At 43.2% G+C, this 12,023-nt stretch overlaps 1 long non-coding RNA gene across 1 annotated transcript; it reads left to right on the top strand.

Annotated features, from left to right (window-relative positions):
- Positions 1-3,002: 3,002 nt before the first annotated feature.
- On the top strand, positions 3,003-4,367 carry LOC123742383 (uncharacterized). Its single transcript, XR_006769512.1, has 3 exons — positions 3,003-3,043; positions 4,035-4,171; positions 4,266-4,367. It is a non-coding gene; the product is annotated as an uncharacterized lncRNA (long non-coding RNA).
- Positions 4,368-12,023: the final 7,656 nt, after the last annotated feature.

Raw genomic sequence — 12,023 nt, 5'->3', positions numbered from 1 at the left:
TGTGCTGACGCTGTGCCTGTCTTGTTTCATGTCTGTTCCTTATTACATTTTTACTCCCCATACCTGCTTCTCATCTCCGGTGTCGGGTGCTACCAGTGTAGATTTGGCCTTGTGTTTTAGGTTATTGTCCAACTGAAAGGTGAAATTTTCTCCCAGTGTCTGGTGGCAAGCAAACAACCAGGTTTTTCTGTAGGATTTTGCCTGTTTAATTCCAGTCCGTTTCTTTTTTTAATCCTGAAACTATGGAGAGTGGTACTCCAATGTGTTATGTTTTGGGAAAATCCAATACAACACTTTGTATTCAGGACAAAATTGTAATTTCTTTGCCACACTTTTAACAGTATTATTTATTTTGGACAGCTTCCTTATTTTCACTCTGTCAAGTAGGTTAGTGTTGAGGAGTAGCTACAATGTTGATCCATCCTCAGTTTTCACAACCATTAAACTCTGTAACTGTTTTAAAGTCACCATTGGCCGTATGGTGAAATCCCTGAGCGGTTTCCTTCCTCTCCGGCAACTGAGTTAAGAAGGACTCCTGTATCTTTTTAGTGACTGGGTATATTGATACACCATCCAAAGTGTAATAACTTCACCATGCTCAAACGGATATTCAACATCTGTATTTCTTTTTTACTTATCAATAGGTGCCCTTTGCGAGGCATTGGAAAACCACCTTGGTCTTTGTGGTTGAATTTGTGATTGAAATTCACTGCTCGACTGAGGACCTTACAGATACAGTATGTGTGGGGTACAAAATCATATTAAACACTATTATTGCACACAGAGTGAGTCCTTGCAACTTATTATGTGACTTGTTAAACAAATGTTTAATCCTGAACTTATTTAGACTTGCCATAAAGGGGTTGAATAATTATTGACTCACAATACTCCAGCTTTTCATTTTTAATTCATTTGTAAACATTTCTAAAAACATATTTCCAGAACAGTGACAATTATTTTAATTTTATTCAGACTAACACAAAATTTGGAAAATAAATTTTCTGGTTACCTTGTACCCCTGCACATCAACACTGTATTGGTACTCCCTGTATATAGCCATGTTATTTTTACTTGTTAATGTTATTCGTTATTTAATCCTTGTCAGTATTTCTATTTATTTCTCTCTGCATTGTTGGAAAATGACCCATAAGTCAGCATTTCACTATTAGCATACACCTGTTGTTTTATGAAGCAATTGACAAATGGAATGTGATTTGGATTTAAATAGATGCCGGCAGACATTTTGGGTGCCTGAACTCAGCCTTTAAGCCAATATTCTGTAAGAGGTTCTGGAACTCAAACAGTAGAATATGTGAGGTGCTGGAACTCAGTTCTAGTGTTCTGTCCCTTGTCAAGCTTGTGTATTTCCCTCAGTGATTCAAAGAGCAACTGGAAAGAAAGACATATAGATGATCAAGTTCTTATGATAATAATATGTGCTTCAGTGTATCTTTGGAGGTGGAAGAGACATTTCCCAACTGCTGCAGTGTGTCTGGGGATGCTGTGTGTTCTCCTGCTGGCTTGGATCATAGGCCTGTTACTCTACCGTGAGTTTATGTTCTCACTCAAACATTCTTCATCATCAGTGGTGTAATGACGAGGGTTCAATTCCATTCAATTTAATTAAGAAAATACACCAAATTCCAATTCCACGTTTCTAATTGAAAATAATTCCAGTGTACTTCCTGAATTGACTGGTATTGAAATTGACCTCAATCCGGGAAATGTCTGATTAACTTTTCCACTTTTATCTTGGTTGTTGATTGTATTATTTCACAGAGAGAAACCAATTGACCAGTTCCGACACCCTGACCAAAGAGGGAGACCAGCTACAGACCAGTTCTAACACCCTGATCAAAGAGAGAGACCAGCTACAGACCAGTTCCAACACCCTGACCAAAGAGAGAGACCAGCTACAGACCAGTTCCAACACCCTGACCAAAGAGAGAGACTAGCTACAGACCAGTTCTAACACCCTGATCAAAGAGAGAGACCAGCTACAGACCAGTTCTAACACCCTGATCAAAGAGAGAGACCAGCTACAGACCAGTTCTAACACCCTGACTGAAGAGAGAGACCAGTTACAGACCAGATACAACACCATGACCAAAGAGAGAGACCAGCTACAGACCAGTAACAACACCCTGACTGCAGAAAGAGACCAGCTGCAGACCAGATACAACACCCTGATCAAAGAGAGAGACCAGCTACAGACCAGATACAACACCCTGACCAGAGAGAGAGACCAGCTACCGACCAGTTACCACACCCTGACCAAAGAGAAAGACCAGCTACAGACCAGCTACAACACCCTGACCAGAGAGACCAGCTACAGACCAGTTACAACACCCTGACCAAAGAGAGAGACCAGCTACAGACCAGTTCCAACACCCCTGACCAAAGAGAGAGACTAGCTACAGACCAGTTCTAACACCCTGATCAAAGAGAGAGACCAGCTACAGACCAGTTCCGACACCCTGATCAAAGAGAGAGACCAGCTACAGACCAGTTCTAACACCCTGACTGAAGAGAGAGACCAGTTACAGACCAGATACAACACCATGACCAAAGAGAGAGACCAGCTACAGACCAGTAACAACACCCTGACTGCAGAAAGAGACCAGCTGCAGACCAGATACAACACCCTGATCAAAGAGAGAGACCAGCTACAGACCAGATACAACACCCTGACCAGAGAGAGAGACCAGCTACAGACCAGTTACCACACCCTGACCAAAGAGAAAGACCAGCTACAGACCAGCTACAACACCCTGACCAGAGAGACCAGCTACAGACCAGTTACAACACCCTGACCAAAGAGAGAGACCAGCTACAGACCAGTAACAACACCCTGACCAAAGAGAGAGACCAGCTACAGACCAGTAACAACACCCTGACTGCAGAAAGAGACCAGCTACAGACCAGCAACAACAGCCTGACCAAAGAGAGAGTCCAGCTACAGACCAGTAACAACAGCCTGACCAAAGAGAGAGACCAGCTACAAAAGACACAGAATGTCTGAAACAATCTTTAGTTCAGAAAGGTGAGTGAAATTGGCTAATGATTGTTCTGTTCAGTTCACATGCTCCTCCCAGAGTGCTAAGAGCCTTGGCGTGACCCTGGACAACACCCTGTCGTTCTCCACCAACATCAAGGCGGTGACCCGATCCTGTAGGTTCATGCTCTACAACATTCGCAGAGTACGACCCTGCCTCACACAAGGAAGCGGCGCAGGTCCTAATCCAGGCACTTGTCATCTCCCGTCTGGATTATTGCAACTCGCTGTTGGCTGGGCTCCCTGCCTGTGCCATTAAACCCCTACAACTCATCCAGAACGCCGCAGCCCGTCTGGTGTTCAACCTTCCCAAGTTCTCTCACGTCACCCCGCTCCTCCGCTCTCTCCACTGGCTTCCAGTCGAAGCTCGCATCCGCTACAAGACCATGGTGCTTGCCTACGGAGCTGTGAGGGGAACGGCACCTCCGTACCTTCAGGCTCTGATCAGGCCCTACACCCAAACAAGGGCACTCCGTTCATCCACCTCTGGCCTGCTCGCCTCCCTACCTCTGAGGAAGCACAGTTCCCGCTCAGCCCAGTCAAAACTGTTCGCTGCTCTGGCACCCCAATGGTGGAACAAGCTCCCTCACGACGCCAGGACAGCGGAGTCAATCACCACCTTCCGGAGACACCTGAAACCCCACCTCTTCAAGGAATACCTGGGATAGGATAAAGTAATCCTTCTAACCCCCCCCTTAAAAGATTTAGATGCACTATTGTAAAGTGGTTGTTCCACTGGATATTATAAGGTGAATGCACCAATTTGTAAGTCGCTCTGGATAAGAGCGTCTGCTAAATGACTTAAATGTAAATGTAAATGTAATGCCACGTACGGCAATTCAACTTACATTAAAGGAAATATGTGAGAAAAAACTGACTTCCAAACCGTCCATTAGTTAGTGTCTTCCTTGTGTGTCTGATTGATACTTAATTCAATGTTGTATTAAAGTGACTAAAGCAAGAAATGTTCAACTTACAGTGTGTCCTCAAGGATGGAAGAAGCTTGGTAGCAGTTGTTACTACGTCTCTACTGAGTACAAATCCTGGGAGGAGAGCAGACAGGACTGCAGAAATAGAGGAGCAGACCTGGTGGTTATCAAAAGCGAAGACGATCAGGTGTGTGTGTGAGGTAGAGAGAAAAAAAGAGAGAGAGAATAACGAGCAGTAATGGCTGTGTATTAACAATGTTGTCTCTCTTCTACTACTACAGACATTTGTCAATTGGTTATGCGGGGTAAAGAACTATGTCTGGGTTGGTCTGACTGACTCTGTTACTGAGGGGACCTGGAAATGGGTGGACGACACACCACTGACCACACAGTAAGACATTCATGAATTCTGTGTCACTATGACATCACTGTCTGGAGAAGTAGGCTCAGAGTGGACAGTCTGATTCTATGTGTTGTTTCTTCTACAGGTATTGGAACAGTGGACAGTCTGATTCTATGTGTTGTTGCTCCTACAGGTATTGGAACAGTGGACAGCCTGATTCTATGTGTTGTTTCTACTACAGGTATTGGAACAGTGGACAGCCTGATTCTATGTGTTGTTGCTCCTACAGGTATTGGAACAGTGGACAGTCTGATTCTATGTGTTGTTTCTTCTACAGGTATTGGAACAGTGGAGAACCTAATGGTGGCGTGGCTGAGAACTGTGTGTATTTCTACTCGTGGTCATCAGACACAGGAGCTTGGTGGGACTATGACTGTTCCTATCAATACAGATGGATCTGTGAGAAGTAGGATTATCCTTGGTCGTCTCTCTGTACTGCTAACTATTATACTCCTTGGTCGTGTCTCTTCGCGGCAAAGAGGGGACAACTCGCTGGCACCAAGTTTTTCTGTAGCACCAAACCCCCATCAGGATGTTAACCAACAGTTTGGCTCCAGTACCAGAGGTGGACGGTGGGGGAAGCGGTTCTTTGCTGCTACCGCATCTGGGTCCCGCCCGACTGATTCCCCTGGGGGAAGAAGGGGTGTCCGACCTAGGAGTACGTCCCCAGTGGCAGACAGGGGTCAGCCAACAGTTCACACCGTGTCCTGGCCTGCCTCCTCTCGGGTGGACCCCCGTGCCAAAGCTCTCCCCTCAGCACTTTTCACAAGAAACTGAGACAGGAAGACCTATTTCCTGTCGTCACCAAGCACTGTTTCCTAGTCCCATTGTTTTACCACTGCCCGTTTGTCATACAAAGTCTTTGTCACATCCAGGCGTCTTGCCGAGGGCACAGAGCAAAAATACGATGAAAGGGGCAGATATGTTACATGGTAGATACAGTATGTTACATGCTAGATACAGTATGTTACATGGTAGATACAGAATGTTACATGGTAGATACAGAATGTTATATGGTAGATACAGAATGTTAAATGGCAGATACAGAATGTTACATGGTAGATACAGTATGTTACATGGTAGATACAGAATGTTACATGGTAGATACAGTATGTTACATGCTAGATACAGTATGTTAAACGGCAGATACAGAATGTTACATGGTAGATACAGAATGTTACATGGTAGATACAGTATGTTACATGGTAGATACAGTATGTTACATGGTAGATACAGGTTGTTACATGGTAGATACAGTATGTTACATGGTAGATACAGTATGTTACATGGTAGATACAGAATGTTACATGGTAGATACAGAATGTTACATGGTAGATACAGAATTTTACATGGTAGATACAGTATGTTACATGGTAGATACAGTATGTTACATGGCAGATACAGTATGTTAAATGGTAGATACAGTATGTTACATGGTAGATACAGTATGTTAAATGGCAGATACAGAATGTTACATGGTAGATACAGTATGTTACATGGTAGATACAGAATGTTACATGGTAGATACAGTATGTTACATGGTAGATACAGTATGTTAAACGGCAGATACAGAATGTTACATGGTAGATACAGTATGTTACATGGTAGATACAGTATGTTACATGGTAGATACAGTATGTTACATGGTAGATACAGTATGTTAAACGGCAGATACAGAATGTTACATGGTAGATACAGGTTGTTACATGGTAGATACAGAATGTTACATGGTAGATACAGTATGTTACATGGTAGATACAGTATGTTACATGGTAGATACAGGTTGTTACGTGGTAGATACAGTATGTTACATGGTAGATACAGGTTGTTACATGGTAGATACAGTATGTTAAACGGCAGATACAGTATGTTACATGGTAGATACAGTATGTTACATGGTAGACAGTTTGGTTGCTCCTTTAGCTTTAATAAATCACAAACTACTTCCATCTTATTCAGTTTACCTTGTCAAATACATTATATAACAAGTATATAATACAGACAATACAAATAAAACAAAATATATACAATAACAATACAATGAACTGTTCTCTACTGTATAATAGTTAATCTAACATGGAGTCTAGAAGGACTGTTCTCTATTATATAATAGTTGATCTAACATGGAGTCTAGAAGGACTGTTCTCTACTGTATAATAGTTAATCTAACATGGAGTCTAGAAGGACTGTTCTCTACTGTATAATAGTTGATCTAACATGGAGTCTAGAAGGACTGTTCTCTATTATATAATAGTTGATCTAACATGGAGTCTAGAAGGACTGTTCTCTACTGTATAATAGTTGATCTAACATGGAGTCTAGAAGGACTGTTCTCTACTGTATAATAGTTGATCTAACATGGAGTCTAGAAGGACTGTTCTCTACTGTATAATAGTTGATCTAACATGTAGTCTAGAAGGACTGTTCTCTACTGTATAATAGCTGATCTAACATGGAGTATAGAAGGACTGTTCTCTCTGCTGTATCATATAATCTCTGACACTTTAAAACTGAAAATGTGAATGTACTATATATCAGGTTTCAGTTAAGACCCATGTGCAGACTGTGTAGAGGTAACAATGTTTATTGTAACAACTGTGGCAGGCAAACAACAGGTCAAGGCGGGCAGGGGTTGATAATCCAGAGTAGTGGGGCCAAGGTACAGGACGGCAGGCAGGCCCAGGGTCAGGTCAGGCAGAGGTCGGTAATCCAGAGTGGGGGCACAGGTAAAGGACGGCAGGCAGGCTCAGGCAGAGTGGTCAGGCAGGTGGGCTCGGAGTCAGGACAGGCAGGGGTCAAAACCAGGAGGGCGGGAAAAGAGAGACTGGAAAAAGCAGGCGCTGAGACACTAAACGCTGGTAGTCTTGAACAAACAAGAGAACTGGCACAGACAGAAAACACAGTGTCATCACATTGCCCTCTGCGGCACTCTCATGGCCACAGCATACAGAGAGGTGGGTTTCATAGAAAGAACCCAGGAATTTGTCCACCTCACAGGACTGGAGAACCAAATGACATTTATGTTCTGGAGAAGGCATAAAAGATCAGTGAAGAATCCAGCTACGAACTGGTCCGTTTGGTACACTTTTGTGAAACTCATGAGAGACAATACGGCCACATTACCATGGCTCTGTTTATATCATAGCCTCAGTTGTGAGACTTACATCTAATGGTTGTACAAAATTAATGAATAAGGATAAAGCTATTTGGAATATTTTTTTAACATTATTATTTCACCTTTATTTAACCAGGTAGGCAAGTTGAGAACAAGTTCTCATTTACAATTGCGACCTGGCCAAGATAAAGCAAAGCAGTTCGACAACATACAACAACACAGAGTTACACATGGAGTAAAACAAATATACAGTCAATTATACAGTAGAAAAATAAGTCTATATACAATGTGAGCAAATGAGGTGAGATAAGGGAGGTAAAGGCAACAAAGTCCATGGTGGCAAAGTAAATACAATATAGCAAGTAAAACACTGGAATGGTAGATATGTAATAGAAGAAAGTGCAAAGTAGAAATAGAGATAATGGGGTGCAAAGGAGCAAAATAAAATAAATAAAATAAATAAATACAGTAGGGGAAGTGGTAGTTGTTTGGGCTAAATTATAGATGGGCTATGTACAGGTGCAGTGATCTGTGAGCTGCTCTGACAGCTGGTGCTTAAAGCTAGTGAGGGAGATAAGTGTTTCCAGTTTCAGAGAATTTTTGTAGTTCGTTCCAGTCATTGGCAGCAGAGAACTGGAAAGAGAGACGGCCAAAGGAGGAATTGGCTTTGGGGGTGACCAGAGAGATATACCTGCTGGAGCGCGTGCTACAGGTGGGTGCTGCTATGGTGACCAGTGAGCGGAGATAAGGGGGGACTTTACCTAGCAGGGTCTAGTAGATGACCTGGAGCCAGTGGGTTTGGCGACGATTATGAAGCGAAGGCCAGCCAACGAGAGCGTACAGGTCGCAGTGGTGGGTAGTATATGGGGCTTTGGTGACAATATGGATGGCACTGTGATAGACTGCATCCAGTTTGTTGAGAAGGGTATTGGAGGCTATTTTGTAAATGACATCCCCGAAGTCGAGGATCGGTAGGATGGTCAGTTTTACGAGGGTATGTTTGGCAGCATGAGTGAAGGATGCTTTGTTGCGAAATAGGAAGCCAATTCTTGATTTAACTTTGGATTGGAGATGTTTGATGTGAGTCTGGAAGGAGAGTTTACAGTCTAACCAGACACCTAGGTATTTGTAGTTGTCCACATATTCTAAGTCAGAACCGTCCAGAGTAGTGATGCAGGACAGGCGGGCAGGTGCAGGCAGCGATCGGTTGAAGAGCATGCATTTAGTTTTACTTGTATTTAGGAGCAGTTGGCGGCCATGGAAGGAGAGTTGTATGGCATTGAAGCTCGTCTGGAGGGTTGTTAACCTGTTATGGCTATGGGGCAGTATTTTCACGGCTGGATAAAAAACGTACCCGATTTAATCTGGTTACCACTCCTACCCAGTAACTAGAATATGCATATACTTATTACATATGGATTTAAAACACCCTAAAGTTTCTAAAACTGTTTGAATGGTGTCTGTGAGTATAACAGAACTCATTTGGCAGGCAAAAAACTGAGAAGGTTTCATGCAGTAAGTGCCCTGTCTGACAAGGTGTCGTTCTTCTTGTCTCTGTTTATTGAAGAGTGAGGATCTTAGCTGTCCCGTGACACTTCCTACGGCTGCCATAGGGTCTCAGAAGGCGGTAAAAAGCTGAATCATGGCTTTGCAGGCTCTGGCTGAAACAAAGTAGCGCGTTTGGGTAGTGGCTGGTTACAGTACTGTGAGACTCAGGCTCGTGCCCGCGTCGACCGAAAGCTTTGTTTACTTTCCTCTGTTTAGCTAAATGGACATTCCCGGTCGGAATATTATCGCTTTTTTTACGAGAAAAATGGCATAAAAATGGATTTTAAACAGCGGTTGACATGCTTCGAAGTACGGTAATGGAATATTTAGATTTTTTTTGTCACGAATTGCACCATGCGCACGACCCTTATTTACCCTTTCAGATAGTGTCTGGAACGCACGAACAAAACGCCGCAATTTGGATATAACGATGGATTATTTTGGACCAAACCAACATTTGTTATTGAAGTAGCAGTCCTGGGAGTGCATTCTGACGAAGTTGACTAATTGTTATGCTTTTTGTGAACGTTTATCGTGAGTAATTTAGTAAATTGTTAGCAAATTCCTCCGGAAGTTTGCGGGGGGTATGCTAGTTCTGAACGTCACATGCTAATGTAAAAAGTTGTTTTTTGATATAAATATGAACTTGATTGAACAAAACATGCATGTATTGTATAACATAATGTCCTAGGTGTGTCATCTGATGAAGATCATCAAAGGTTAGTGCTGCATTTAGCTGTCTTCTGGGTTTTTGTGACTTTATATGCTAGCTTGAAAAATGGGTGTCTGATTATTTCTGGCTTGGTACTCTGCTGACATAATCTAATGTTTTGCTTTCGCTGTAAAGCCTTTTTGAAATCGGACAGTGTGGTTAGATAAAGGAGAGTCTTGTCTTTAAAATGCTGTGAAATAGTCATATGTTTGAAAAATTGAAGTCTTTGTATTTTTGAGGAATTTGTAATTCGCGCCACGCCTATCATTGGATATTGGAGCAGGTGTTCCGCTAGCGGAACGTCTAGATGTAAGAGGTTTTAACACAGTGTCCAAAGAAGGGCCAGAAGTATACAGAATGGTGTCGTCTGCGTAGAGGTGGATCAGAGACTCAGCAGCAGCAAGAGCGACATCATTGATGTATACAGAGAAAAGAGTTGGCCCAAGAATTGAACCCTGTGGCACCCCCATAGAGACTGCCAGAGGTCCGGACAACAGGCCCTCCGATTTGACACACTGAACTCTATCAGAGAAGTAGTTGGTGAACCAGGCGATGCAATCATTAGAGAAAGCAAGGCTATTGAGTCTGCCGATGAGGATGTGGTGATTGACAGAGTCGAAAGCTTTGGCCAGTTCAATGAAAACGGCAGCACAGTATTGTTTCTTATCGATGGCGGTTACGATATCTTTTTAGGACCTTGAGCGTGGCTGAGGTGCACCCATGACCAGCTCTGAAACCAGATTGCATAGCAGAGAAGGTGCGGTGGGATTCGAAATGGTCGGTAATCTGTTTGTTGACTTGGCTTTCAAAAGACTTTAGAAAGGCAGGGTAGGATGGATATAGCTCTATAGCCGTTTGGGTCAGGAGTGGCCTCACCTTTGAAGAGGGGATGACAGCAGCTGCTTTCCAATCTATGGGAATCTCAGACGACTAGAAAGAGAGGTTGAACAGGCTAGTAATAAGGGTTGCAATAATTTCGGCAGATAATTTTAGAAAGAAAGGGTCCAGATTGTCTAGCCCGGCTGATTTGTAGGGTTCCAGATTTTGCAGCTCTTTCAGAACATCAGCTGAATGGATTTGGGAGAAGGAGAAATAGGGAAGGCTTGGGCGAGTAGCTGTGGGGAGTGCAGTGCTGTTGACTACAGTAGGGGTAGCCAGGTGGAAAGCATGGCCAGCCGTAGAAAAATGCTTATTGAAATTCTCAATTATAGTGGGTTTATCGGTGGTGACAGAGTTTTCTATCCTCAGTGCAGTGGGCAGTTGGGAGGAGGTGTTCTTATTCTCCATGGACTTTACAATGTCCCATAACTTTTTTGAATTTGTGTTGCAGGAAGCAAATTTCTGCTTGAAAAAGCTAGCCTTAGCTTTTCTAACTGCCTGTGTATATTGGTTTCTAACTTCCCTGAAAAGTTCCATATCACAGGGGCTGTTTGATGCTAATGCAGAATGCCATAGGATGTTTTTGTGTTGGTTAAGGGCAGTCAGGTCTGGGGAGAACCAAGGGCTATATCTGTTCCTGGTTCTAAATTTCTTAAATGGGGCATGCTTATTTAAGATGGTGAGGAAGGCCTTTAAAAAAAAAATAACCAGGCATCCTCTACTGACGGGATGAGGTCAATATCCTTCCAGGATACTAGGGCCAGGTCGATTAGAAAGGCTTGCTCGCTGAAATGTTTCAGGGAGCGTTTGACAGTGATGAGTGGAGGTCGTTTGACCGCAGACCCATTACGGATGCAGGCAGTGAGGCAGTGATCACTGAGATCTTGGTTGAAAACAGCAGAGGTGTATTTAGAGGGCAAATTGGTTAGGATGATATCTATGCCAGTGTTTACGGCTTTGGGGTGGTACCTGGTGGGTTCATTAATAATTTGTGTGCGATTGAGGGTGTCAAGCTTGGATTATAGGATGGCTGGGGTGTTAAGCATGTCCCAGGTTAGGTCACCTAGTAGCACGAGCTCTGAAGATAGATGGGGGCAATCATTTCACATATGGTATCCAGAGCACAGCTGGGGGCCGAGGTGGTCTATAGCAGGCAGCAACGGTGAGAGACTTGTTTTTAGAGAGATGGATTTTTAAAAGTAGAAGTTCAAATTGTTTGGGTACAGACCTGGATAGTAGGACAGAACTCTGCAGGCTATCTCTGCAGTAGATTGCAACACCGCCACCTTTGGCCGTTCTATCTTGTCTGAAAACGTTGTAGTTAGGGATGAAGATTTCAGAGTTTTTGGTGGACTTCCTAAGCCAGGAAATTTGACACGGCT

Source organism: Salmo salar, chromosome ssa04, assembly GCF_905237065.1.
Source record: "Salmo salar chromosome ssa04, Ssal_v3.1, whole genome shotgun sequence".
NCBI lineage: Eukaryota > Metazoa > Chordata > Actinopteri > Salmoniformes > Salmonidae > Salmo > Salmo salar.
Note: the sequence above shows the minus strand (reverse complement) of the source record. Positions and strands in the feature narration are given on the sequence as shown.